The sequence below is a fragment of the Calypte anna genome, chromosome 12 (genome assembly GCF_003957555.1).
Source record: "Calypte anna isolate BGI_N300 chromosome 12, bCalAnn1_v1.p, whole genome shotgun sequence".
Classification (NCBI taxonomy): Eukaryota; Metazoa; Chordata; class Aves; order Apodiformes; family Trochilidae; genus Calypte; species Calypte anna.
The window spans coordinates 17,275,829-17,302,316 of NC_044258.1; the positions used below are offsets into that span (position 1 = coordinate 17,275,829).

The window sequence follows — 26,488 nt, forward strand, 5'->3', positions numbered from 1 at the left end:
TTCATATTATGTGAGATACCATTAAAAGCCGCTTTCCATGACATTTCAGTGACAAACAGCTACAGTGATGAACTTGATAGCATTTCATATTTGCAACTGTTAACACGTTTCTGCACGGGCATCTTTGCAAGGAACCTGTACACTGTATCTGAAAGGATGATGTCTTGTTCAGATAAAACACTGACATTAAAATGACAGGCTGTCTTGGCCAAGGTTACACAAATTGTATTCAAGCGGATACCTAATGACAATGCTATGAATTCTGCAAGCTTTCTAGAATGTAATTTAGCTATTCAAAATAATCACTGCACTTGTGTTTAATTTGCAGACTACATGAGAACCATTTTGTCAGTCCTAGTAATGCAAGAAGACTATTTCCCTAGAAACCCACCCCTCTACCCTCCACCCCAAAAAAAGGAAAAAAAAAGCCAACAATGGGGGAAAAAAGACAAAACCCATATGAGTTTTAACAGTAATATTTAAGCACCTTACTTTTCTATAGTTTCAAATCAAGTATGTGACAGCACAAAACTAAAAGCAGTAAAGGATATACTTTGCTAAAAAGGATCTCCTGTCATCTCATGTATTACAATAAAAGGTAATAATATGTTTAGCACTTGTTCTGTGCACCACTCTTTTAAAAATCAGCAGACAATAGCTGATCAGAAGATAAAGGAGTTGGAAAAAAAAAATATCTTCCCGTGTAGTAGTAAGCAAGAGAGAAATGCAGTATTAATTTTATGTAACATAATGTCTTAATATGCAGTTTATCTTGACTTTTTCACATGATTTGTCCTGTCATTTGCATAGCAAGCTCTCATTCCTAATTTCACAGTCATTATGCACTGATGTCCTGATTTCTCAGCATCACTAATTTTGATGAACTAAAAATGGTTCCTGAAGGTCAGATGCATGTACACTGCAGTTCTCCCTGTGTTGTTGTGTACATGTTGTGTGCCAGGGCCAGACAACATTTGCTTAAGCAAAGTCCAGCAAAAAGCTCACATGCCTCCAACATCCCACTGATGCAAACGTCCCTGGGGCACGGCACCTTCCCACAGATCTGATGTGCTGTGGTCAGGTGTGAACACAAGCACAGGGAAATTTCATTTTTAATTTCATTTACTGGTCAAACACCAGTCCCACCAAAGCCAGTGGCCACTGGTGTGGTGTGCTCATACCTATGGGAAAGCCACCAACCAGCTGCCACTCCGTGCCACTACCTCGCTGCATGGGAGCAGCTCCCAGGACCCTGAGTCATCAGGATGGGTAATCCCATGGATGCAGAATATCTTAATCCATAGCCTTTTAAAAACTTCTCTGGGAGTAGAAAATTATTTAATTAAATACTGCTGTCACCATCTTTGCCCCGGAACATGACTCACCTTCATTATTCTCATCCCCAGAGAAGTTTACTTTACCCTGGGGTTTGTACTACCTTTCATTGAAGTTGGACTGAGCAAACAGAAGAGGAAGCATGTTTAAGTATGTTTTCTGTGCCCTGCTTGGAAGATATACAACACAAATACTCTTCAGTCAGATTTATGACGACAAGCAGGGATACAGACAGGAATAGGGTGGGGTGCTGCAAACCCTACACATGGGTGATTAATATGAAGGGCCGCATACTGCTGCCAGCAATGCAGAGACAACTCCCATTCACTTCCATGGCTTTTTTGCATGTTTATCTTGGGATAAATCTAAGGATTTGGCCCTACCTTTGAAAACTGGCCATGTACAATCTCCTAGCTGCACACTCTTTGCTAGAACAGAAGCACCTCACCAGCAAGAAAAAAAAAAGCATGTATTTTATACATACAGATGGCACACCTGGGAGCACAAGGTTTGCGTTGAACCGTTCGACTTGACTTCACCATCTGAAACCAAACTTTCACACCACATCTGGGCCTGCCTTCCATTTCTAAACACAGCCACCTTTAGCCAAAGCCCATGCTTCAGCTTCTCACCAAAGCAACTTACAGAACCTTTTACAAACAAATTCAAACAAAACCAGAAACCACCGTGTCAGAAACGACGCGCACGTCCCGGACAAGCACACGTACAGTTGGAGGACTTAAAAGTAGTGAAGAATGATGGCCTATATATCCACTCTCTTAACTCCCAACATCCAACTTTTTCATGTAGCTAGTCCCTGGTAATACTGGGAATCAAAGGGCATGCAGCACCAGCAATAGGCTATTATAGCCCACACTTTATTACCCATTACTACCGAGGTCATTAGCGGTAAGAGTGATTGTACCGGTCTTAACCTATTGATCATTGTAACTACTATCATTTAATCCTGTGTTGAATGTCTGGAAAGCTGCTAAAGGCACACAAGAGAGAGTGCTTTAGCGATGAGAAATATAGCCAAAGCTTGGAAATTACACTTTGATTCATAAAATCTAGCCAGTGGTTTAAATCAATAGTATTTAAAACAGTCATGTAAGTTCTTAACTACAGCTCTCTAATATTTATGGGTCCCTTTTTGAGTGTATTCAGTCAAAACTAAACTTTATTTTAGATACTGTGCAATGTACTTTGCATTACGTTAGATAAAAAATATTTATTTCTGATATTTTGTCTGATAGTAAATGAAAACTAAACTGAGGGCTATAAATTCATTTTAGATATCTATCTCTCAGATGTCAACTTAAATGTGTTGCCAAAAAAAATTACAAACCAACTTTAAAAATGGCTTAACTGTTTAAGTACATGAAAATGAGTGTGTTTTATGAGTTAACAATGAATCACAGAAGGCAGTTTATGAAGAACTAAAATAATTCTGTCTTATTGCCTTCGGGGAGTTGAAGTTCAAATTAAACTACTGGCAGATATATTTAAGGAATGCTAAGTTAGCATGCAGAGCAGAAATCCATTTTTTTAAGTTGTGTTTTCCACATGAAACACAAATTGTTATTATTGATATAATTAATGAACCACTTTTGGTATTGTTGACTGATAACAATAGGGTGTGGTAGATACCCAGCTGCATGTAAACCTGGCAGCAAAGGTAAAAATACAGCTGCAATTTGGCTTTGGGAGCTGTACTAGTATAGACCTGCTGACATGCTAATACCATCAACGGCAAAAAATGTCTTTAATACTCACAATTGTTTTCAGACACTACTTCTCCCAGGGTTTTTGCCTGCTGTTTCTCCTCAACCCCCAAATACCCTCCCCATCCCCTCTGCCGCCCCTAGTTCCAGGCTCTACAAACATGTCATATTTCAGCAAGACTAACCAAGTAAAACTTCCCCAAACTTGGGCCAAAATTCACCTCTAATTTCACACTGGAGTTCCAGCAGGGATGCATTTGTCACTCCTCCACACAACCCAGACAAGGGTCACGGGGATGAAAATGATTTAGTCCTATTTAATCATCTCCATTCCCCCATTTTCAGTGATATTAATATAATTAAATACTAGCTAAATAATTTCAAGTAGTTTAATCTTGTATGAAGGGGAAAAAAAAAAAAAAAAATGAAAAAAAATGCCATTTTCACACAACGTGCCTCTGATGTTGGATACGGTTGTGGTCCTGTTAACTGTTAGCAGGCAGGCATGAAAGATGGGGAGGATTTCCTTAATTCATAAAGAATAACTCTGCCAGAAAATCCTTTTCTCCTGCGACGTATGTTCAAACTCGATGTCAGTGAGACCTCATCCCAGGCACCTTGGCTTTCCAAACAACAATCCTTTGGTTAAAGATTTTGTGTAAAGATTTTGTGATAAAAGTTAAACGGAGCAAAACAGCTGAGCAGAGAAAGAGCAAGTAGCTGAGGAACAGTTAAAAATAGTGGGCTACAAATGAAAATAGATAGAGCTAGGGACAATCAAACAAGTTGAGCTGCCTTATTAGAAAGCTATTGTGTGCGATACACTTGAAATGTGTAAAAAAAAAAAAAATCTCAGCTGAAACAATGCAAAGCAGCTCTGCTGATGCCACAGGAGAAGATAAACCACTGATACACTGGCAAACAGAGCAGCACGATGCCACAAGCCAGAGCAAAGCCCAGGAAAATAAGAAGTGCTGAAGGCAAGACCTCCTTCCACCCCGAGACTCAAACATTTCCGACCTTGTTATTTCATCCTCCGAAATAACGACAAAAAATGCTGCTGGTAGAATTCTTCACGTAGAAACTGCAATGCTGTTTCATTATGCAAAATGGAATCTCACTTTTCGACTTATTTTGCCATAATACAACACATTAAGACAGGTAATGTTTATTATATTCCTGTAAAATCAGCTAGGTAGTCTGTCAGCATAGCTGTTCTCTCCGTAACAATATAACTCCCTATGACAGCCGGGGGGGGGGGGAAACCCCTCTTTAAAATTAAATTAGCATTTTATTATTATAATTTTGTTTATTATGTTTTATCAGGAGGGAAGATCTCCCTCTGACCCATGGAAGGCAGCACGGTGGGCTATGCTGACATTCCCCGGCATGTCAGGATGTCTGCTGTCTTCTGTATTCTCTGCTAGCTGAGGAAAAATGGGAATATTTTCGTATTTGTTTACAGAATGAAACATCTGATCTTATCTACCACTTCTCATGCATACCAGGTTTCTCACTAAGTGCCAGGATAATTGTTTCTGCTATAATAAATACCCATTTAATTTGCATAAAAATATAAAGTTTACATAAATTAAATCCTTTCTACATCTAACATTTGTCAAATAGAGACTAAACCAGAGCACACAACCAAATACTCATTTAATAAGCTGAGTGAGATTTCAACCTCAAGATTATCATCATCATTTTCCACATTTTCAAAAGTTAGCCTTTTTGTTTCCTGCTCCAGCATGGAAGGAAAAATTATAAGCTGGTGTATGTGGTCCTGAAGAGTGCTGATATAATGATTCAGTTAAAAAAAAATAAATAAAATTGGAATTTTTTTTCCAGAGTTTAGGAAAGGAAATATTAGATCAAGATATTCTGCCAAAACAGCCTCGAATAAAGCAAAAGCAATCCTGCTTTGAAACATCCAAAATACCCTTAAAGCCCTTGAAAACCCCTTGAAGCCCTCTCTCTCCCAAACACCCTTAATATACTGAGAATGATCATCGTGTCAGACTCCTTACATTTGTGTATTAATTCATTAATACATTAAGGAGAGCTTAATTAAATAATAAAGACTGTGATTGAACCGGCAACATTTAATATGCCCTGAATTTCATGTGAGCAAAAAAAGGAAGTGTTATACTGGGGGAATTTCTTCTTTTTTTCCCTGTGGCAGATTTTTAAGAAGAACCACAGCTATTTCTAGGGAAGGATGAGCCCTCTCTCCACTCCCTGAGTATTTTTCTCCTGCCCGAGGTGAACATGGAGCTGCCTCCTCTCCAGGCTGGGGACATTTGAGAAGCCACAGATTGTCCTGACCAGCTGAAAAAAAAATGACTGAGCTCTTGGAAAAAAAAAAAAAATAAATTTACCTGGTTAAATCCCGTTGTTTATTTCCCAAACTAAACACCACCCCGTTAGGCTTTGCCACTCGGGTTGCAAACGTAGCCTTTGTAACAGTTGTAAACTTTTATTTGCTTAAAATGTGCAGTTTTTCACACCTATGGCAGACACCTACAGCTGAACATCACAGCTAAGCACAACGGTGCAAATTAGATTCTAATGAGAAAACATCAGTTGCTTCTTTGACAATCTTGCCATTCACTGATTTACTTCTAATGAAGACACACTCCAACCAGCAGGCTCGCCGTGTTAAAGGTCAAAGCACGTTCAAAAACAAAGCCTTGGAAAATCAAGGCAAATGGGAAACCAGTAAGGAAACCTTCTCATAAAGTGGCGTAGCAATTAGAGTAATTGTGCAAAAAAGCCGTCTTTGGTAAAAAGTAAAAGAAATTAAGCTGCCACTACTGTAACAGGTTAGATGAAAATCAAAATTTAATGTATTCTCCCTTGTGTCATCTTGTTTTGTCAAGACATCAAATAGAATTGGAAAGTACAAAATAACAAGCCCTTGAGAAATCACAGAAGCCGACCTTTTTGATGTTGTTGGTTTACCTTGTTCTCAGTTATTTGAACAATGATGTTTCAGATTTAAGGGCAAGATAAAGCTTAAAAATTAAAACCCGTTGTCAGTTTGGGGAGGGGGAGTGTTGTCCCTCCCAAATAACCCAGCATCTTACCTAACCAACGAAGGCAAATCCATCCAAAAACTAGTACACAGAACAATTAGTAATTCCACTTCTGTGTTCAACATACAGGCTGGGTATTCCAACATTCAGTCAACTTCAGTACAAACTATACATCCTCCTGCTAGCAGAGGAAATGGTGCTGGGAAGGTTAAAAAAAAAAAAAAAAAAAAAAAGGAGGGGGGGGTGCAAAAAAAAAAAATAAATAGGCTGGAGAAGAGATATTTACCAGCAGTGTTTCTGTTCCCAGTCTCTACACAGTTACTATAGCTCTTCAGATGAGTGCATGATGAATTTTTTCCCCTTTCCTTATAACTGGGAAGCTGAGCAAGTAAGCACCTTATAAAAACAAAACAGTACAGGACATTTTAACTGAACTACAGCACTGCAGTTTCCAGTAATGCAGTTCTGCTTTCAATAAAACAAACAAACTGCTCAAAACCAGCCAAGCCTTTCACCAAACAATAACAAATTTAGCTTATGGTGTCAGGACTTTCCCACAATCTAGTTCTGCAGGTGTTGATAAAACTGCCCCTGCTACCGCTTTTCCCTAGCGAAGAGGGGAGAAAACAACATCAGTGAGTTATCTGGCTACCGAGAAACATTTTCACAAAGTAAATTCAAGTGCTGTGTCCTTCCAGATTAGGTTTGTCTACAGCAGCCCTAAATAAACTGAGAAATAAAGAGCAAAAAAGCACGAGAGCAACTCCAACTTTTGAAGGCAAAAATCCTCCTGCCCTTACCTTTCCCCTTCAGCTGCCCAGGGCACACAGAAAGCAAAGCATTTTACCCTGTGATAGCAATTTTGCTTGGCTTCAGGATTTTAAAAGCAACACGTTTCTCAAAGCAACAGAGTGCTCGAGCACTGCCAGGTTAAAACACTGCGTAAGAAATCGCTCTGACGGCCCTACATCACTTGCAATGCCTAAAAAGCCCCTTTCACCCTTCCCAGCACTAACTCTTGCAAACCCTCTTTTCTTCCTTGCACGCAACTAAAATCAGCTCCGCTCGCGCAGCCGTCAGAACCTGATGTCCAGGAGTGCCAGAACCCATCCCTGACCCGTTACAACCCAGGGGCAATACCATACCACTCCTGATCACTGTTTACACCCCAGCATAAAATTCAGTGTGGGGGGCTCAGAGTTATCCTTTAAAAACCTGCAGAGGGCTCATCCAGCTGTAGAACGTGAGGCACCCGCACCTTCCTATGAGCAGCGAGATGCCCAGAAAGCCAGGGCTGGGTTTTATTTCTTCCCTGTCAATCCCATTGTATATATGACTTCTCTTTAATTCAGCTGAATGACTGGTCTGAGAGTGTCTCAGAGCTTATATTTATTTTATTGTATTTTTAAGCAAAAAAATTACACTGCTTAAAAAATGGGAGGGCACGGTGGTACAGCACGGTGCAGTGTATGTTAAACAAGACCAAGAAAAAAAAACAACTGTAGCAAACAAAAAAAAATTTCAAAGCAGCCCTTCCTATCATAAGCTTTCTGATGATTTATGGTTTACCAACTCAGCAAGGTTACGCAACACTGCATGCCTTTAGATGCATTATTTGAGTCAGTTGAGATTTAATTAAGATCACAGCCTCCAAAATCCCTGTCAAATGAAAATTCACAGAAGACAATACACTATATATCCTCATGCAGATAGTCTCCATTCCATGCTCTGGAATAACATAAGTTAATCCTCGTTTCTATGGTGGCAGACAAAAGTTCACTAATTTTGTTTTCTTTTGACACTTGTGTTGTTTTCTGTTTTATGTCATGAGATCATTCCCTTTTGAGAAGGGGAGGGGAGCTGATATAGGGGGAGAGGAGGGAGAGCAATATGTCTGAATATGGCAGCAGATGTATTTTGACATTCTCACAGCTCTGCCGTGATGTCATCAAGTTTTCATATAATTAACCCCTGCCAGTAAGAGCATCATCTCATGACATCTGTCCAGAAGGAAGGAGTCAGGGACAAAACACTAGAAGTGCATCAAATCTTGCTCTCACACTAAAACCAAAATCAAACAAAATTAAATTAAGGCTACAGACCAGCATTCACATCTTCCCTATCAGCAACTGGCTTTCCCCAATTCATTATCTGCCCCAGCTGCCTCCTCACCTCAGTGCTGCTCTGAAATCACATGCCCAGCTCATCCCCAAAGCCTTCTCCTCTGATGGTCCTGGAGAGGGGGAAAACCTTTGCAAATAGTCCGGTTCCTTTATATGCTAAACGTGAGCATGATAAATAAACCAATATTTCTTACAGGGAAATTGCTAGAACTTTACCTCATTCCAGTGTATTTCTATTTGCATTATCTTAATATCTCCTTGCTTATCTCCTGCTTTAGAAATGACAGGTGCTAGCGGTCTTTTGTTTGACAGGCCACTACACAAATAACTGTCTTGCCTGAAAGGGCTAATGCACTACTAATGAACAATAAATCAACTTTGATTATAAAGTGTCAGACCAATCAGTTTGCAGTTCAGCTCTATCACAGTCTAGGCCAAGGCAGCGACTCAGTTCAGGCAGGATTTGGGTTTCATCTCCGCAGCCTTATCAATGAAATTTTTTGCAAGTAGTCACAGGAGAGCAGTGAAAAAGCCCTCTGACAGCAGATTTTCCCCTGGCTGTGAGGAGAGTGCCTGCTTTTAGAGACTTCTTGGCTGCTACTGCAATAAACATACAGTCAACAAAAGCCATTTCTTAACAAGGCAGAAGCACACTCTAATGACATGTTCACATATAAACACATAGTTTAACCACAGCTCTTAAAAAACGAGAGAAGTGAAAACAGTTTTTAACTTGATGTAAAGAGGTATAAGATGCCCGATAGCTTAGAACAGTAAAAATAATTACGAAGGGCCCGATCCAGCAAATACTCATTTAGCAGGCACAGTGCTTATTGCTTCAGGGAGAGACTCCTCTCCTGTGACAGCAATCACACATGCAAAAGTCAACCCAGGATTGGGCCCAGGAGCACGAGGCATAAAAAAACGAGCTCTGACCCGAAAAAAAAAAAAAGACTTTTAACATTTGAGTTTATTTATAAAAAGCCAAATCGCCTGCGTAAGTCACTTTTTATTAGGAATAAACTTCAGCGATTTATTGTAGTTCGCAATTCAACACTCATTGCTAGAGTAAATCCAACTATTCCGTTTTCATAAACACATCTTAGTCACCCCGAATGATTCACGTTTCCTGCCACCAAACTTGTTTTTATTTAAAAATATAAAATGGTAGCCTTTCAAACGCCAGCACAGGCACCGAGACGACCGTGTCGCGTTCTCCAGTGCCTTTTCCCTAACGCCAGCACAAGGACAAGTCGAAACCCACAGTGGTTTGTAAAACAAGCTGGCTCGGAAGGAGTTAATTCCAAAGAGGAAGAGTGTATATGCACTTTGCTCTAAACTTACCACCCACTTCCTAAGGGTTCCCTCCTCCCCACCACCCTCGAAAAACCATCTCATTCGAACCGAGACGCTGGCTCGCAGGGCTGACACTTCACTCAGCTACATTTAGATCCCGTTACAATTATTCCACTGAAGTTGGGAACACGAGTCAATGTCAAAAACAAAGCCCACTCACTTAATTTCCCCCTGGTAAATTGACTGGCGAATCCATTCAGCAATCCCTGACATTTAAACCTGACAAAAAAAAGTCTTCTTTTTTTTTTTTTTAGTTATTTTTCCACACCCCCGGCTCTGGGCACTTTCCCTCTTGCCTCACTCTTCCGCAAAACTACAGCGCTGAAGGAGGAGAAAACCGCCCGGCGGGCTGGGCACAAACTGTCAGAACAAAAGGCAGGCACGAAACACACAGAAACACTTGTTAAAAAAAATAAATAAAAATAAAACACAACAAACCAAAACAGGAAAAAAACAAAAAACACAACAACAACCTTCAGCAAGTTGCGAAGCGCGCACGCTGTACCACCTCCCCTCCTCCTCCTCCTCTCACACCGCCGAACCCGCCGGCAAACTCCGAGCCACACACGAGGAGTCCCGGCGGCGGCACCGTGTGCCTTCCCCAGCCTCTTTCCGCCACTTGGGGAGCGGGCCTGCCCTCCTCCTCCTCACCCCACACCACCCCCTCCGAACCCCCGAGCACCCACCTGGGCGGTGGCGGGCGGCGGGAAGCGCGGCGGGCCATGGAGCGGGCTGGCAGAGCGGCGCGGAGCAGTGCGGATCCTCCGCGGGTGCGGGCGGAGTGCCGGGGCGCTGCTCGCGGGCTGCCGCCGCCGCCGCGGCCCCGCCCTGCGCCGCCGCGCACACCCCGCCCCGGAACGGGGCGCCCCGCCGGCCCGGCCCCCCACACCCCCGACACGGCCCCCCCCTTCCCCTTCCGCGGCGGCTACCGCGCCCTCTGACCTGCCCGGCCCCGCCGCCGAACGGACTAAAAGCCCCCCCTTTTCCCCCTAAAACCCTCCCCAAATCGATCGCCGTGGCGGGGAGCGGTGCCGGCAGAGGGAGGGGGGTGCGGGGAAGGTGCGGGCACATCGCTGTGGCAGCCGCCTCGGGCACAGAGCTGAGGGGAAACCTCGCCCTCCTCCTCCCGCAGTAACTTTCTCTGCTCCCGGGAAAAAGTCTTTTTTTTTTTTTTTTTTTTTTTCCCCACTCTCGCCTTTCCCCATAGTTCTGCCGCTGGAAGCTCAGAAATGTACTATCAGGAAATAATAATAATTAAAAAAACAAAACAGCTACAAAAAGCCTCTAAGAGGAGCTGACATCCGAGCAGATTAAAGCGCCTGGCCTGCTCCAGGCATCCCTGTGTTCCCTCGGGACAGCTGAGGGTGCAGTCACCAGCGCAGGATGGGATGCTCGATCCCTGCTCCCAACAGACCATCCCAGCATCCACTGCCCCCTGCTCCGAGGCAGCCGAGCTCCTCGCTCAGAACAAGCAAAACGCTGTGTTTGGGTCAGTGGCACCTCTGCAACAGCGGAATCAGCGGCTTCATCTCGCTCGGAACAAGCTTCTTCAAACTCTTATACAGTAAAACTCCAAGAAACACTTTTCGTGTCCCCCCTCCTCTCCACCAGACTGCAAAACGCCAGCACAGTCCTGGCTGTCTCTAACACGGCCCCAGGAAACTATTTTCTCTCTCCCCTAAAGCCACTCTCCACTTCATCTCGGGCAATAACACTTGGTAAAACCTCTCCCGCTATTTCAATTTTATGTTTCTACATTTTCGCACAGTTTCTTGAAGACAAAATCCCTGCAGATAGTTCGCGTGCAAGCAACTGAAAAGACAGAAGCCACCCTGACACCCTTCCCCGCACTTTATTTGCTGGAGTCGAGGGCTGTTAGACAATAGCCCCATTAGTTATGCTGCTGAAGAACCTCACAAGAAGCAAAGACAAAGGACCCAATTTACTGACAACTTGTGATCTGATGTTAAATGGGATGCGATACGGATTGCTTTCCACCCTAAAGTGTTTTCGTGTCAGATAACAAATTTATTTGAAGGGATTTTTTTCAGGTCACAAAAATGTGACCCCACCCTCTTATGAATATTTAATAAGGGACTAAGGGCATCTTTTGCAAGACCCTAAATCTGCCAGAAACAGCCTACATGAATCAGAAAGCGCCTGCCTCTTAAAGGGGCACACACGCACCCAGGAGGTCAGCAAGGAAGGGCACGGGAACGGGCGGTATTTGTAGGTATTATATGTATGGAAACTCCAGCAAACACACACAGGCACACACTCCAACATGCTGGCCGCTCAGTATATATAAACCGGTAATGCATGCGATGAGCTAGCAGTAATTATCACCCGTGCTTAAGAAAATCCTTCCTGTCCTGGACTTCAAAGTAATCTCGAGGAACTCAGATTGCTTTGGGGAATATATTACAGAATACACAGACTTAAAACTTTCCAACAGTTTCTCCTGCAGACCACCTCCTCCTCCTCCTTCCTGCTGCACGTAGGAAGCTCATCCCTGTGGCAGCATCCCCGCTGCACTGAGGGTGAAGGAGCAGCGGTAGGAAACATCTCTGTGCAGGTAACACAAACCCTCCCCAATGTCCCAGCTGAAACACTGCGGGGGTTACACACCCAGGAGAGTCTCTGCAGACCTGTCAGAAGGTGTTCCACAGTCCCCAGTGTGGAAATCTTCTCATCTGTGTTGCCTTCCTCAGCAAAAACTTCTCACACACACGACCCTCAGTCCTAGCAAGTCACTCCTTCACCTGTTAACAGAAGACTGGTGCCCACCTCCTCCTGCTCTGATCAGGGGCTGCTCACAAGCGTTTGGACTGAGCTCCGTTTTCCTGCATTTATAAAAAAGGGGGCTCTTAAGAAGCCTACCATTTTTTCTTTCCAGAGGCAAAAGCATAACGTGGCAAGGCAAGCACAAGGCTGCAAGCTCCATGCAAAGCAGAAGCTGGTGCTGGCTCTGGCACTGAGAATCCTGCCAAGCCTCAGGCAAGTCACCTAGACAGTTTGGGGGTTTTTGTTTGTTTGTTGCTGTTTTGGGTTTAATGTTTATCTAATAGAAGATGGCTCTCTCTCTCTTTGAGATCTGGGTTTGCAAAATTTCTGGCCTGGTTCTGGAGCTGCCTGTACATCCACCACTTAAAAGGCAGTCAGCGGCCTCAACATCTCTTGTCTCCTCATCTGCAAAACAGGGATAATGCTGCTAATTTCAGGATCTTCTGTAGACCAGATTTTGCAACACACTTTGAAAATGAAAGGTGCTGTCGAAGCACCGAGTGCTGACCACAGACTGCAAGATGTATTTTTAAAGCATTTTATACCTTTTCATATAAAAGCTTCATACCTGCAAGCTCAGCCAACATCTGCTGGGAGGTAAAAACTTAAGGCTGTTCTCCTAGTAATGGCAATGGTAGCACTTCTTAAGTAAGGACACCATGAAATATAATGCAGTTCTAAGCCAGCACAATATTTTAAAAGAGCAAGAAGAACCATAAACTCCCACTTTAATTCCATTCAATTACAGAGACTCATCACAGACAGAGACAATCAGGCAGGGATGTACAAAACAGAACACATACAGTAACAAATTAAAAATAACTGTGAATGAGCCTGGCAGACTCGGTGGCTATCTGGCACCTTGTGCTCACCATATCTGATTCGTATTAAGTGGTGATATCAACACCTACTGGAGTTTAGCATGGATACTAGGCTCTAAGGTCCAAGTCAGGAACAGATTATGAGCTATGATGAAGATGAATACAGTGGAATAAATGATTTTTTAATACTATTTTACTTGTACATTTTATCCACAGACTTCTGCAGGTAACTACCTGTGCAGAAGCCATGGACTTGCACATCAAAATGCCCTAGCTGCCTGTGGGGCAAGGGAGAAAGAAAAGACAAAACATCATAGTACAACCTCCCCTCTCCGGAGTAATCCTGCCCCGTATCAGGAAATTTTATGTCTAGTCCCAACAGGAGACAATTTTTTCCCAAGACAGCAATTCATCTGTTCTTGTCCTGGGGATGCTCCCTTGGGAGGTCAGGGCCAAACTGGTCCTACTTTGCTCTCTGGCAGCAGATGCTGGGCCAAATCCTGCACCCTCCTCCCTGAGTACCAATTTGGGAGTTAGTTTTGGAGACCTTTGGTGCCGGTGCTCGTGGGCAGCACCGCTGTGGCACTGAGGAGCTCACCCTCCCCCTGGAGCCAACACCAAACTTGGCAAAGACGAGTGCCAGATTTTGCTGCTCGGCACACAGGCCAGTTTAAAAGCAAGCTGCTGTTTGCAGTTTTGAGGGAAAAAGCTGTCTCGGCTCTTATTCCCACTCCTGGATCCCCAGGCCCATTTTTGTGGGGTTAAATCACATTTTCCTGTTTTGAGAATGCTTCATTTTCCCTTGTTGCTGTTTGAAAAGACCTACAAAAACAAATGGGGAAAACAACTGACTAAACAGGAAACAGCAAAACTGACTACCCACAAAGTGCTGAGAAAAAGGACAAAGTAAACATTTTTGGTTTTTTGGGGTGGTGGTGGTGGTAAATTGTAATAATCTCAGGCAATGCTTTTATAGTAAAACATCTTCAGGCAGAAAAGTGATTTTTAGGCTGACGGTGTGCCTAGCAAAACAGAACACCAAAGCAATTAACATTTCAGTAATGCTTGTGTCTCTGTTGCTCTTCTTTTCTAGATGTGAAACTGTCATTTTCCTTATTGCCCCTGCAAAGTCTGCATGAAGAAGGCTCTTTAAATCCCCTCAGTGTTGTACAATGGTTTAAATTTCACTTCATGGCATGCTTTAAATTACCATTCACATCTTCATTTAATGCATCATTTTATAATGCCAGTGTTACTAGTTAATTTATATATACACAGCAGGATGTGTCAACATTCAGGTGAGTTATGAATACGATTGTGCAGGAATTATGGAAGACATTTCAGCAAAATTATGGTTCCCTCTAAACATAAAAATATTAATAATGAATCAAACTTCCCAGGTAAACAACAAATTTTGTATAATTGTGCCCCCCATGCTCCCGGATAAATAAATAAATAAATAAATAAATATGGCATCATTTTTACTCTGCATTCATATTTGATTGATAAATTGCCATCTCCTTCCCTAATAAACTGTAATCTCTTGTTTCCGCCACAAAGTAGAATTTATTAGCACACTCTTCTACCAGCAGGTCTGCATCACTCACAGCACAGTGTGCAAATTGTTCCAAGTATGCTTGGGCATTATTTGTAATTTATTTTTCTGCCCCAAAGTACACAAGATATTAAAAGGTAATCACCACTAACTGTTCTTGGTTACTTTCCTTAATTATGTGAGATAGCATTTATGTCACGTAGAGGAAATTCTGAAGTTTCCATTAAAACTCCATATATATATATTTATTTTTTTTTTTGTCATGGGTTGAAATACAGTGTTCGCATCAGATAAAATCCTCTTAGGACAGGAAAGACTGTAGCTGGCATCTGGTAGGAGATGGCAACACCTCCACTTGAAAAGAACAACCCCTGTCTACCAAAATAACCCACCAGGCATGACAACAGCGATGGCTCCGGGAGGCAAAGTAGGTGTTTTGTCATGATGTTAAAGTTGCCATGGCAAGAAAAAAACCCACAGAATGAAACATCAACAAAGCACATGTCAATCAAACATTTTTTTTCTGCCTGTTTGGTATTAACCAGTGAACTCCTGGCCACCCCAGACAGAGCATCCCCTGCTCGCTGCCTCTGGGCAGGCAGGAGGATGCTGTGGCTGGAGCAGCCCCAGTGCCCCCAGTTTTGTGATTTGAGGTGAATCACCCCGGGGCTGGGGCCAGGGAGGGTACAGCTGGTGGAAAATACAGTGTTAGATGCACTGCCCTCTCCTGGTAATCTCCTTCTGTCATCAGGAGACTTAAAGCTTCACCTCACCACAAAGAATCTCCTAAAAAAACCCATGCCTACTGCTGCACCAACTTGCATACACACACCCCTATGTACAGATACGTATCACCACAGAGTTAAATTAAAATAAATCAGATTAATAGGGGCCCCTTTCTATAAAAACACCCTCTCAGGCCATTTCACACACAGCCCAGGAGTGCCAAGCTACATATTCCAGTTCATCCACAAGAACAACTGGTATCACTACCAGGCATCTCACTGGTCTTTACTCACTCTGTTGGGAATGCAACTCAGTGTATTTCCAATAAAACACCTTCTTAGCAGTAATGGGCCACTGTTCTCATTTCAATGGTCCCCAAGGTTTCATGATACAGTATATTTAGCTGGCTCATAGTTCCAAGTTTTCCTCCAACATTCAAAAGCTACTTTGAATGTTTTTAAAGAAGTCAGCCGTGGGAAGAGGTTTTGCTCATCTTTTCTTTAAAAAAGAAAACAGTTAACTTTGTAGATGCAACAAAACAACTTGAATTACCTGTTAAAGAGCTGCTTAGGCAACAGGCCTTGTGGTTAAACAGAAGCACAAAGAAAAGCTTCAGTGCTGCTGATGCTACATGGGGAAGGAGTTTGGAAGCAGCGCTGAGATCTCTGTTCCTGCTAGCATGAATGGATGGCACCAGGAATCAAATTCATCTCCAAAATGCCCCAAAGCAGCAGAACAGTGCAATTTGCAAAGCTGGCAAACAGTGTTAAAACCTAAAGACTTACTGCAGGCAGGAGGACACAGAGGAACCCTTTGAGATGAACTCTGGTTGCCATACAGGACTTACAAGGTGCTTCCTGCAAGGCAGCACTGATCTACCAGAAGGAGCTACTAAAGGTTAGTAGCTTCCTGGGAAAAAAAGCTTTTCTGGGAGAAGGGAACAGTGAGGAGGGAGCCTCCTCATGACCACCATTGTGCAACATGCATTGGGTGCTCTCCTCCTCCTCCTCCTCACTTCCTCTGGGTCAGGAGAATCCCCTTGGTCAGCCTGGTGGGAGGGGAGGGGAAGGCAGGGGCACACTGCAGGGCAGGAGGGGACTCAGTTTCAGCACAGCCATCTCCTGGCCTCTGGCCATGTCAGTCATTTTGATGATGCACTTCTGTCTGGTTTCACATGGACGAGAAACAGGCAGATACACAGGCTAAGCAAACACCCCAACTACAGCACTTTTCTTTTGGATCCCTTGGGGTCATCCCAGCAGCTCAAAGTCCTTTGTGCAGCACTAAGCAGGGCTCGCTGGGGCCTTTGGGGTTTTCCTTTGTATTTCCACTCCAGCCCTTCCCACCAGTTCTTCCCAAATAAACAGAGCCCCAGCTGAACTCAAGGACAGGGTCCTCCCATCCCACCTCCCCTCCCCAGGCAAGTAGGCTCCTGTCTGCAACCCAGGGTTCTGACCCATGGATGCTTCCTATCCAAATCCAGCTGCTGCTTATCCCAGCCCTTTTCTTCTCCTGAGCCACAAGAAAAAAAAAAAAGATGATGCTGAGAAGTAGCTGGTCCCCAAGACAGGAGGGGATGCAGAGGGGAAGCCAGGACACACTCACTTGCTGCACCCATCATGGCAAAAAAAAGAACAAGAAAATAAAGGTCCCTTAAAACAAACTGGCATTCCTGTAGCAAAAGAAATCACTGACATGTTCCTGAAGACTTGGGGCAAGGCTGGGTGGGTTGGAAAAGCACAGAGTCACTGCAAAGTGTAGCAGTGGAGGAATACTACAAAAAACCCCATCTCTGCAGGTGAAACTGTTACTTATGCCCTGGAAAGAGATGACAATTCCCTGCCCTGAAATGCAACCACTTCTGGGGTGGATGGTGGCAGCAATTTCACCATACAGAGCTCTGAAGGAATTCAGGGCACTTGAGGCACCAAATCCTTCACTGGAATGAAATTGCAGGGTGATTAAGCAGAGAGAATGTAACTATCCAAACTGTAATTTGGCCAGCACAATGGATCTAACACCCCTATTCTTGGGAGGAAAGAAAAAAAAGTACTGTATTTGAAGTTCAAAATCTAATTAACTATTTGAGAAAAAGAATTCTGTTTTTAAAAGAAAAATCCTAACAATATAAAGAGAATTAGTGCCAAAGTTTTTGAAGAACCGCATAAAATGGCATGAAAAACGTATGATATTATAATAATAGGAATGACTGGATTTGCTAAAACGTTTCTTATACCTTAGAATACAAGAATAAAATACAGTGTAAATCCATCTATCTACATAAGTTCCCTGTACAGAAAAATCTCTCCTTTAATAGGTTTACACCTTTAACATGTATTAGTTTGGAAAAGTCCTAGGGTATAATTACACATCTTGGCTTGGCACATTAATAGCTGTTCCCTTCATTTACTGATTTCTTTTACTGGTCAATTTGCTATTTTACTGCACTGCTCTTACAGCTCAGCTTCTCTGTGACAAACTCTGCCAGCAGATCCCATGCTGGGAAGGGGAGAGGTTCCGAGCTGGCCAGGGGCTGTGGGCTGCTTTGGGAAGGTGGTTTTGGATACCTTGCTCTTGGCCAGTGGCACGTATGGCACTGCTGCAGGTTGTAGGCAGAAGGAAGCAGAGTTTCCCTCACCTCCTTGAAAATCTTTGCCCTTCAGGCCCAGGAGAAAGAAAACAAATCAATGAGGGCATCCTCAGGGCTTCTTGCCCTGGTCACATCTTGTGGACCATGCATCTGGACCCCTGTGCTGTGCTTGCTGCTGCAGAGGCTCCCAGCCCTGCATCCCAACATCTCTGCTACTTCCCAACCATCCCCACACTGCTTCCTTCCAAATCCCCTCTGCCACTTTGCATCCCTCAATTCCTCCTTTGCTCCAGGGTTTTCCGTCCTCACGTGGCCACAACTTCTGCTCTCTGCTCCCCTGGAGCTCTGTCCCCATTGCTCCTCTTCATCTTCCCTCTCCTCTGTGGCCAGAGAGACCTAAAGAAATGTTCACCTGGGACAGGATGCTCACCTTGCTCCACCACATCTCTGGGAAAGGACCATCTCCCCAGCACAGAGACAGGGACACCACTACTGATCTGCCCTACAACTCCCCCAGCTTCACTTTGCCATCCCTCAGCTCCAGGCTCAAAGGCAAAGCTGACATTGGCTGAACCTCCCTCCAGCTTGTGCAGGGGTTTTGACAGTTTAAGAGGGTTTTCTTGTGTTATAGCAGAGCCATTCATTTAATGGCTTTTCAGCACAGCCATTATAAACCAGAACTTTTCAGGTGTTTATTACTCAAGCTTTAAAAATTGGCTCTATACTGAAATTTGGCAAACAAAGTGGCAGCCTAGGAGAAAATTTTATTTTTTGCCAATTTTTTAGTAAAAAAAAAAAAAAAAAAAAAAAAAAAAAAAAAGAAAGAGACCCCAGTTTGATCTCCACAGAAAAGGAGCTTTTGCTGCCTCTGTGACACTGGTGAAGTAACAAGTCAATATTGTTATATTGCCAACAGAGCTGCAGTGATTTAATGCCTGAAATTGCTTTGAAGGTGAAGAGTGCTATTGAACTGCTAATTATTAACTATTATTATTACTGATCCTGCCACAAAACAAAGACGCAAACAGAAAACAAGAGGAACATGAAATGTCCCTGAAAAAACAAGGCAGAATCTACATGAGACTCTACTCTGAACAGGGGTGAGCTGGAAAAGAAGAGTGAGAAGCACTGGCAGGGTGGGACCCTCCAGTAGATGGGAGAAGAATGAGCAAAACTGACACAAATATTATGTTTCATTTTCCGAGATGGTATTTCAACTACAAATAAAACACAAATGATACCATGTAGCTTGCTCCATGCCAAAGCTAGCAACGATGTAGGGTCAAAATCAGCTCTAAACTGAGCTGAACTGAGGTCAGTGGGGGCCTCATCCTGCTCAGCAGTAGCCAAGAGAAACTTTGCCATTTATTTCAACATGCAGAAGACAGAGCCTTGAAAGGGCTTTGGACAGGTGACCTTGCCTCAGTACTCCAGCAGACATACATTGACATAAAAATGGGCTGGGAATTTCAAAGGGTTCCAGAGATGTAAGCATCCCCCCCAAATCTTCAGGGTCCTTTCCAACCCCATCTGCACAGGGGGTGGGAGTCTAACATCCCCATCACACACAGCCCAAAAGCTGAGCTGGGCTGATTAGGGGGGGAAAATACACTATGCCTGCTCTAAACCTCCCACAGTCACCTTCTGAAGGGGCTGAGGTTTAAGAGAAGGAGGGTAACAGGGTGAGTATTTCTTTTTCAGGGAGGAGCAGGAGGGGAGTGCAGCCAGGGCACACTTCCATTTGGAAAGAGCTGTATCAAAGCAGCCCAGAGAGGTCACTGGGGCTGCTTTCAAACACAGTAAAAAGAGAAAACAATTTATCTTTCTGGAAACTTTCTGCTTGTCTAAGTGGCAGCTATTTAAATACAATTAACAAGCAAATGATTTTAAAATTACAATACACTTAATAAGGCAGCATCACAAACAATTTGCATCTCATTAAAAGGGTTTGAAGCTGAAGAAACAGCCTCCCAAATGGGATGCACATCAAGTGGGAAACCCAGACACAGGCAACAGCTTCTGCACTGTCCCCTGACAGCAGGGACATTGCCAAGAGGACAGCAGAGCCAGGGGGGTGGGTGGTTGGTCCACCCAAGCCCCCTGGCTGGGCCAGCCCCGTGGGGGGTTGTGGCCACGGTTCCCAGCACAAGGAAAGATGCCATGAGCCAAAGCCTTGCTGGAAGTGGGTGTAAAATGGAAGGAAGGAAGGAAGGAAGGAAGGAAGGAAGGAAGGAAGGAAGGAAGGAAGGAAGGAAGGAAGGAAGGAAGGAAGGAAGGGAGGAAGGAAGGAAGGAAGGAAGGAAGGAAGGAGGAAGGAAGGAAGGAAGGAAGAGGAAGGAAGGAAGGAAGGAAGGAAGGAAGGAAGGAAGGAAGGAAGGAAGGAAGGAAGGAAGGAAGGAAGGAAGGAAGGAAGGAAGGAAGGAAGGAAGGAAGGAAGGAAGGAAGGAAGGAAGGAAGGAAGGAAGGAAGGAAGGAAGGAAGGAAGGAAGGAAGGAAGGAAGGAAGGAAGGAAGGAAGGAAGGAAGGAAGGAAGGAAGGAAGGAAAAGGGTGTGTGTGTGTGTGTCTGCATATGGGATGGGCACTTTTTAATATACATTCATGAACAAAGAGTTTAAAGAGATTTTAAGCTATTTACTCAGCTATATGTATAATAAAATGTTTATGGATTACACCGACACAAACCTTCTGAGATTGCTGCTGGGTTGGGACACATTTATTCCCAGGAGCCTCCTACAGAACAATCCCATCCAGACACGTGCTACTGGAAAAGCCTCAAACAAGCAACAGTTTTAAAAGCTTCAATCTCCCTTTCAACTATGATTTACTGTGCTGGCTCCATTGAACCTGGAGGCTGCAGGAGCACTTCCCAGATCACATCCCACTTCCCCACGTGCCTTTGGCTTCCTTTGGAGCCTTTGGCTCCATGCATGGAGCCCCACTGCCTGGATCACATCCTAGGATGGAGGATTTGCTAAGAACAGCTTTCTGTGGGTACCACTGCTGGGTTTTTGCACAGCATAGCTCTTGCCATACAAGAGGCTTCTGTTGTAGCCCATGGAGAGGAGTGACCCAGGAGGCTGGTGAGAAGCCACTGACAGTGGGAGAACAGGAATACACACAGTAGCTCTCCAGGTGATGCATGAACAAATTCCTAGATGAATGAGGAATGCAGCTAAACACCTTTTATCTAAATTATCAGGAGGCTTCAAGGCAAGGATATCCATGAGAGAGGACATCCCTGAATAACTCACTTCCCAAAATCAGCCTCAAGTGCTGGCACCGGCTGCTAACAACAGTGACTTACACAGCAACCACACCTTTAATCCAAAAGCTTGCTCCAAAGTACTCCGTGAACCCAAAAGGCACAAACAATGCGTTCTCTAAAGTTCAGCACAAGTTCTGATACAACCTTTTACTTTCTGTGCCGAAAACTCCACCGGCTCTGGAGCTGCCCCTGACAGTTGTTTAATGCTGAGCAGCTCAGTTACACACAACACTGGCAGGAGAGAGCGAGAAAATAGTTTACAATTGAATCTGCAGAGGAAATTTGGGTAAGTTGAATGTAATTATCCATTTGGAAGCTGGCCAAGGGCTGGGACGACTCAAAACCAGGAGGGAAGCTGTTGGGAAGCGACCGGTTTTGCTCATCCTTTGCGAGGCAGCACCTCAGAGCCACCCTCTGGGTGCTCTGTCTGGGTGCCCCTCGGTGGGGAGAGATTGGCCAAGCCCATCACCCTGCTGTGTCCCACCTGGGAGGCTCTGCCAGGGTCCAAGGGTCCTATCCTTCTCCTATGAGACCTGTGACAGGGAGGTGGCTGGAGGTTTGTGTGCCACAGCACCTCTGCAATGGGGTGGGGCAGCCCAGGAAGCCCACAAAGAGATGGGGAAAGTGACTAATAATAAATAAAACACATCGGTAGAAACAAATCAGTGGTTGTCTTGCCAAGCAACGTGCACACAGCTCTGGGTGAGGCTCTCCAGAAAAGCCCCAGAGCCCTGCGGGTGGTTCCTGGGTCTCTCCATCCCTGGTGACGTCCCCACCAGCGTGTGTCACCCAAAGCTTCCTGCCCAGAGATGCCACCAGCTGTTGACACAGGCCTGGTGCATTTCTTTTTCAGACCTGTGGTTTTGCAGTTTGTCACAACAGGGTACTCTTTAAATTTTAAATGTTACCTTTTTGACAAAGAAGTTATTGCTGGTTTAGCAACCAGGCAGCAGGTTCTCCTCACTGGTTTCTGCTTTTTCAAGGCCCTCATCCCTACTTGCCAGCACACTATCTCTGCAAACCTGGATGCCAAGACAAGTGCCTAAGCAGAACAACAATCACTTCCTATGAATTACTGAACATGTGTAATTCATTTATCTGTAATATTGTGCTAAACTCAGATCCAATTAAACAAATGAAAACACCTGCTTAGCACACATAGATCTTTCCATACCTCAGGGGAAGACACATCAGTGTGCTCTGTAGCACAATCTGGCTCAGAAACCTACACTAACAATGCAAAGCTGGGATTTTAATTATTTTTTTTTAAGCACACATACGCAAGGAGAGAAAAAAAATAATCCACCCCACGGACAGTGATATTCTGGGGGAGGAGTATTTGTTTGCAATATTTCTCTCTTCAGCAGATGCAGTTCTGTAATTTTTTAACCAGTCACTGGGGGCTTCCCACAGGCACTCAGACCCCAGGGCAAAAGAAAAGGGGGGTAAGGAAAACTTCAAACCACACATCAGTGGCCCCAGCCCTCACAACATTGTAAAACTACCAGAGACCTCATGGTAACACATCTACTGAGTCAGGAGAGAAGGTATTTCCTTCTCTTGTTCTGCTTATGAACCACAGGCATCCATCAGCTCTGCTGTCCCCCCACATTTATAGCTCAGTAGCACCCAAACCAGGGTCACCCCAACCAAGGGGGGGCTGAGACCACTCTGGGCACCCTAGATGACCAACCAGACATAGCCTCACCTCACGCAGGCTTTGAACCAACCTCAGGGCATCCTTTAGGGGTCCTGCCCTCAAACCTGGGTGCTTTGGAGGGTGCAGCAGCTGCCATGGGGAGAGCTCCCAGCCTGCCAGATCCCCTGCACTTAACTCATTTCCTATTCTCTACTCAACTGCCTGCAGACAATAAGCTGTCAATCAGATCCCCAGAAGAACATTTACAATTATCCTCCCTCTCCCACACCTCAGCACGGCCCCACATGAATAGCTCCATCCCAAACTGTTCACACATGAGCCATTTTCCACTCCTCCATTCCCGCAACTGCCCTGACTTGAGAGGCGTGTTAGGAAACTGAATTTCCTTGTGTTTTCAAATAAAAAGTACTTTGCTGTTAAAGCACAGAAGCAAAGGAGCTCCTACAGGTGTGAGGCCAAAGCAACCAGGAATAGAAAAACTACTCCAGTGATTATTATACCATCCGGTGCAAGGAGTAAGGCTATTTGCTCTATTTGATGCTTTTTGCCTTATTTTTTTTTCCTCAGCAAAATCAAAGTTACTAGTAACTGAAAGTGGTTATATATATACATATTTGTTTTGTTTTTCTTTTTCTTTCCTTTCATTTTTTTTTTTTTTTAAAGACAGGGTGGTCCCCTCTGCTCACTCCTGCAGAATTAGCAACCAAACAACACCACAATTTTGCAGCTGGCCCTGCTGCTCTGATGTGTCCACTGCCGGGCTCTCCCAAAAGAAACGGGTTTGTTTTTCTTCTGGGTAGACACAGCTGAGTGAAGGACTCAAAATGAGCAGACTTTCCAAGCAACAAGCCCAAGCAAAAAATAACAGCAAGGGAACTCATAAACATACCTTCCTTTATAGTGCCAGTTGTGGACAACACAATTTAAAAATACCTTAACAGTGTTCTGCAGAGTATTAATGCTCTTACTCCAGAGAGAAATCTTTAATACTCTGGGGACACTTTCCAAATACTTTCCATGGCCAGAACAGGCCTCTGGGCCCACTCCTAAGAGCAGCAGCATCATTGCCATTGCTAAATTAGGGTGAAATCGGTGCCGTCCTCATTCATTACACTGTGATTTTACTGATTTTCTGCTCACCTGTCTGCTCAAGGGTCAGCATAGTTAACAGTGAGGAGGCATTCACTCTTAATAATTGATTTGGGCAGCATCTTTGATGGCTGCCAAACAGAAAGGTGGCTACTGCCATCAGGGATTTTTACCTCTTATTTTTAAATTCTTGCTCAGAATATTTCTACAACCTTTTCAGATGAAAAATAACCTATCTGATATTTTTCCCTTTCCTTTCAAATGTTTATCCTGCTCCGAATCTGCAAGGTGTAACATCATCAAGGAAGGTCAGGTTTCAGAAAAGTGAATGGCTCTGCTGTGAGCTCCCACCACTTTGAAAAGATGAACAATAGTCCCTCAAGTGTTGCTGCCAGTGGCACGGCAGCGATTCACAACGGAGGGTTAGAAATCTGAAATTAAAATAAACTGCTTAAAACCTGCAGATACAGAGAGAGATGCAGGAGACCAAATAAAATGGGACAGTCTCTTAACCCAATCAACAAAGTGCTCATTGTTCCAGTTTAAGACAAGTAACGCAGCAATAAATATTGAGCAAAGGAAGTTAACCTGTATCCACAGCCTTTGAATAAACACAAAAGTTAAAAGTGAAATCAATGCAAGGCCTTTGGCTCTTGCCAACTTGTGCTTTCCTCCTTCTTGCTTGGCCTCATTTTTTACTTTTGGGGATTTTCTTCACCTTCTCTCTTAATATTCATACTTCCCCATATAAACTCCTTATCACACAGCAAAAGGACAAACAGAACAAGCTGCCAGCACACAATCAAACAACGTGAACAACAGCTCTGTTGCCTTCTGCAAATCCACCTGGGAGCAGATAACCTGGAGGAAAAGGGCTGGGCATGATGCTGACCCACAGCCCTTCTCCCCAGGGTCAGACCTCTACCACCACTAAATCCAATTTCCCCATTTACTCTCAGGATGGCACAGACAGAATTTGGCATCTCTGGAAGCTCCAAGCACATTGGTCTCTACTACAGAAGTCTGAGCATTCAGCTCCTGATCTGAGAATAAATAAATGCCTTGGTTAGTTCCTGTTTTTTTCCTGAAGTGGTTTATCCATTTCTGTGCCAACACCTCAGCCAGTAATGCAGTTTTACACAGCAAGTATTAATTCTGACTTCACTTTAAAATCACATTTTCTTCATTTGGGTATTATTATATCCCATAGACCCAGGCGTGAGCATCATGCAAAAGGCATTCTGGTCCACAGTTGTGAATACAGCTGTGTAGGCAGAGGAATATTTGTTTTTGCAAGTAATTTGTGCACATTCACAAAATTACAGTTGTCTGCAGTTCTCCTGAAATATCTGCCCTGCTGTTTACCAGTCATAAAATATAATCTGTCTTTTGTAGGATTCCAATTGGTAAATTTGGAAAAATATATATATATGTGTGTGTGTGTGCATTATTATTTTTTTTAACACTCAGATTGGCTTCTCCCCATAACCTCCTGGCTGTTAAGCCTGTACCACACCAGCACTAACTTGAGGAGCCACTGCCCCGAGGGAACAGACCTTAGTGAGAGCCAGAAAGGCTTCCTGAATACACTTTACAGATTGCTCCTTGAGCTAAACCTTGTTCTGATCCAAGAGTAACCACCCCATGAAGAAGAGCACATGAAATAGGGGCATGGCTTACAAACCACTTTGGCCTGAACACAGCTCAGGTTGGGATGGAGCTGAGAGGTTCATCAATTAACAACGTGCTCAGCAACAACAGTGACAGATAACCAACAAACAGGTCTTTAAGCATTTATTCTTGCAAGCAAACCCAGCAAGATGAAAATTACTGCATTTGTGCTGTGGCTATGAACCAATAGGCTAGGCTGGCAGCTAGTATCTCCCAACAAGTTTGCTTCAGATGTTTATCCAAGCTACTAAGAGTTAGCCAAAACACTTCTGTTGAATTCTAAATTATTTTTTTCCCATTGAAACATGGGAGAAATTTCACAAATGGTTCTGATTTTTGCCTTTTCCTTCACAACTGTCTAGATAAAACCTAGTTTCTTCCAAACATTGTCTGAATGCACAAAATACCATTCGCTTGGACAACAAAGTCCTTGGGATAGAAATTTTCCACAGCAAATGTGTACAACACCTGCACAAGAGAAACCAACCTTGCTCAAAGCCCAGGACACAAACCACAAACAGCTCTGGCCCAGATTTTTGAAGAGAAGCAAAATGTATAAAACCAAACATCCTCCTGAGAAATCACAGTGGGCATGACTGTGCAAACCAAACTCATGTTGGTACTACTGGAGTGACTGTGGTGTAACACTGATCTGAAAGAAAAAGCAAAGGTAGGAAACTAAACCTGTCTGGGATCCCTGGACTCCAACACATTCCCGGGCTGTCACTTAAGGCCAGGACAAACCTGGCTTGA

At 43.9% G+C, this 26,488-nt stretch overlaps 1 protein-coding gene across 11 annotated transcripts in view; it reads right to left on the reverse strand.

Moving 5' to 3' along the window:
• FOXP1 (forkhead box P1) overlaps positions 1-26,488 on the reverse strand; it is a 377,025-nt gene that overhangs the window by 76,992 nt on the left and 273,545 nt on the right. Inside the window, exon 1 of one of the 11 annotated variants that reach the window (XM_030458446.1) lies at positions 10,260-10,379. The exons of the other annotated variants lie outside the window; for them this stretch is intronic. The gene's annotated coding sequence lies outside the window, so the exon portion shown is untranslated. Of the gene's footprint in view, positions 1-10,259; positions 10,380-26,488 lie in introns of those variants that run through there. 11 annotated transcript variants of the gene reach the window in all.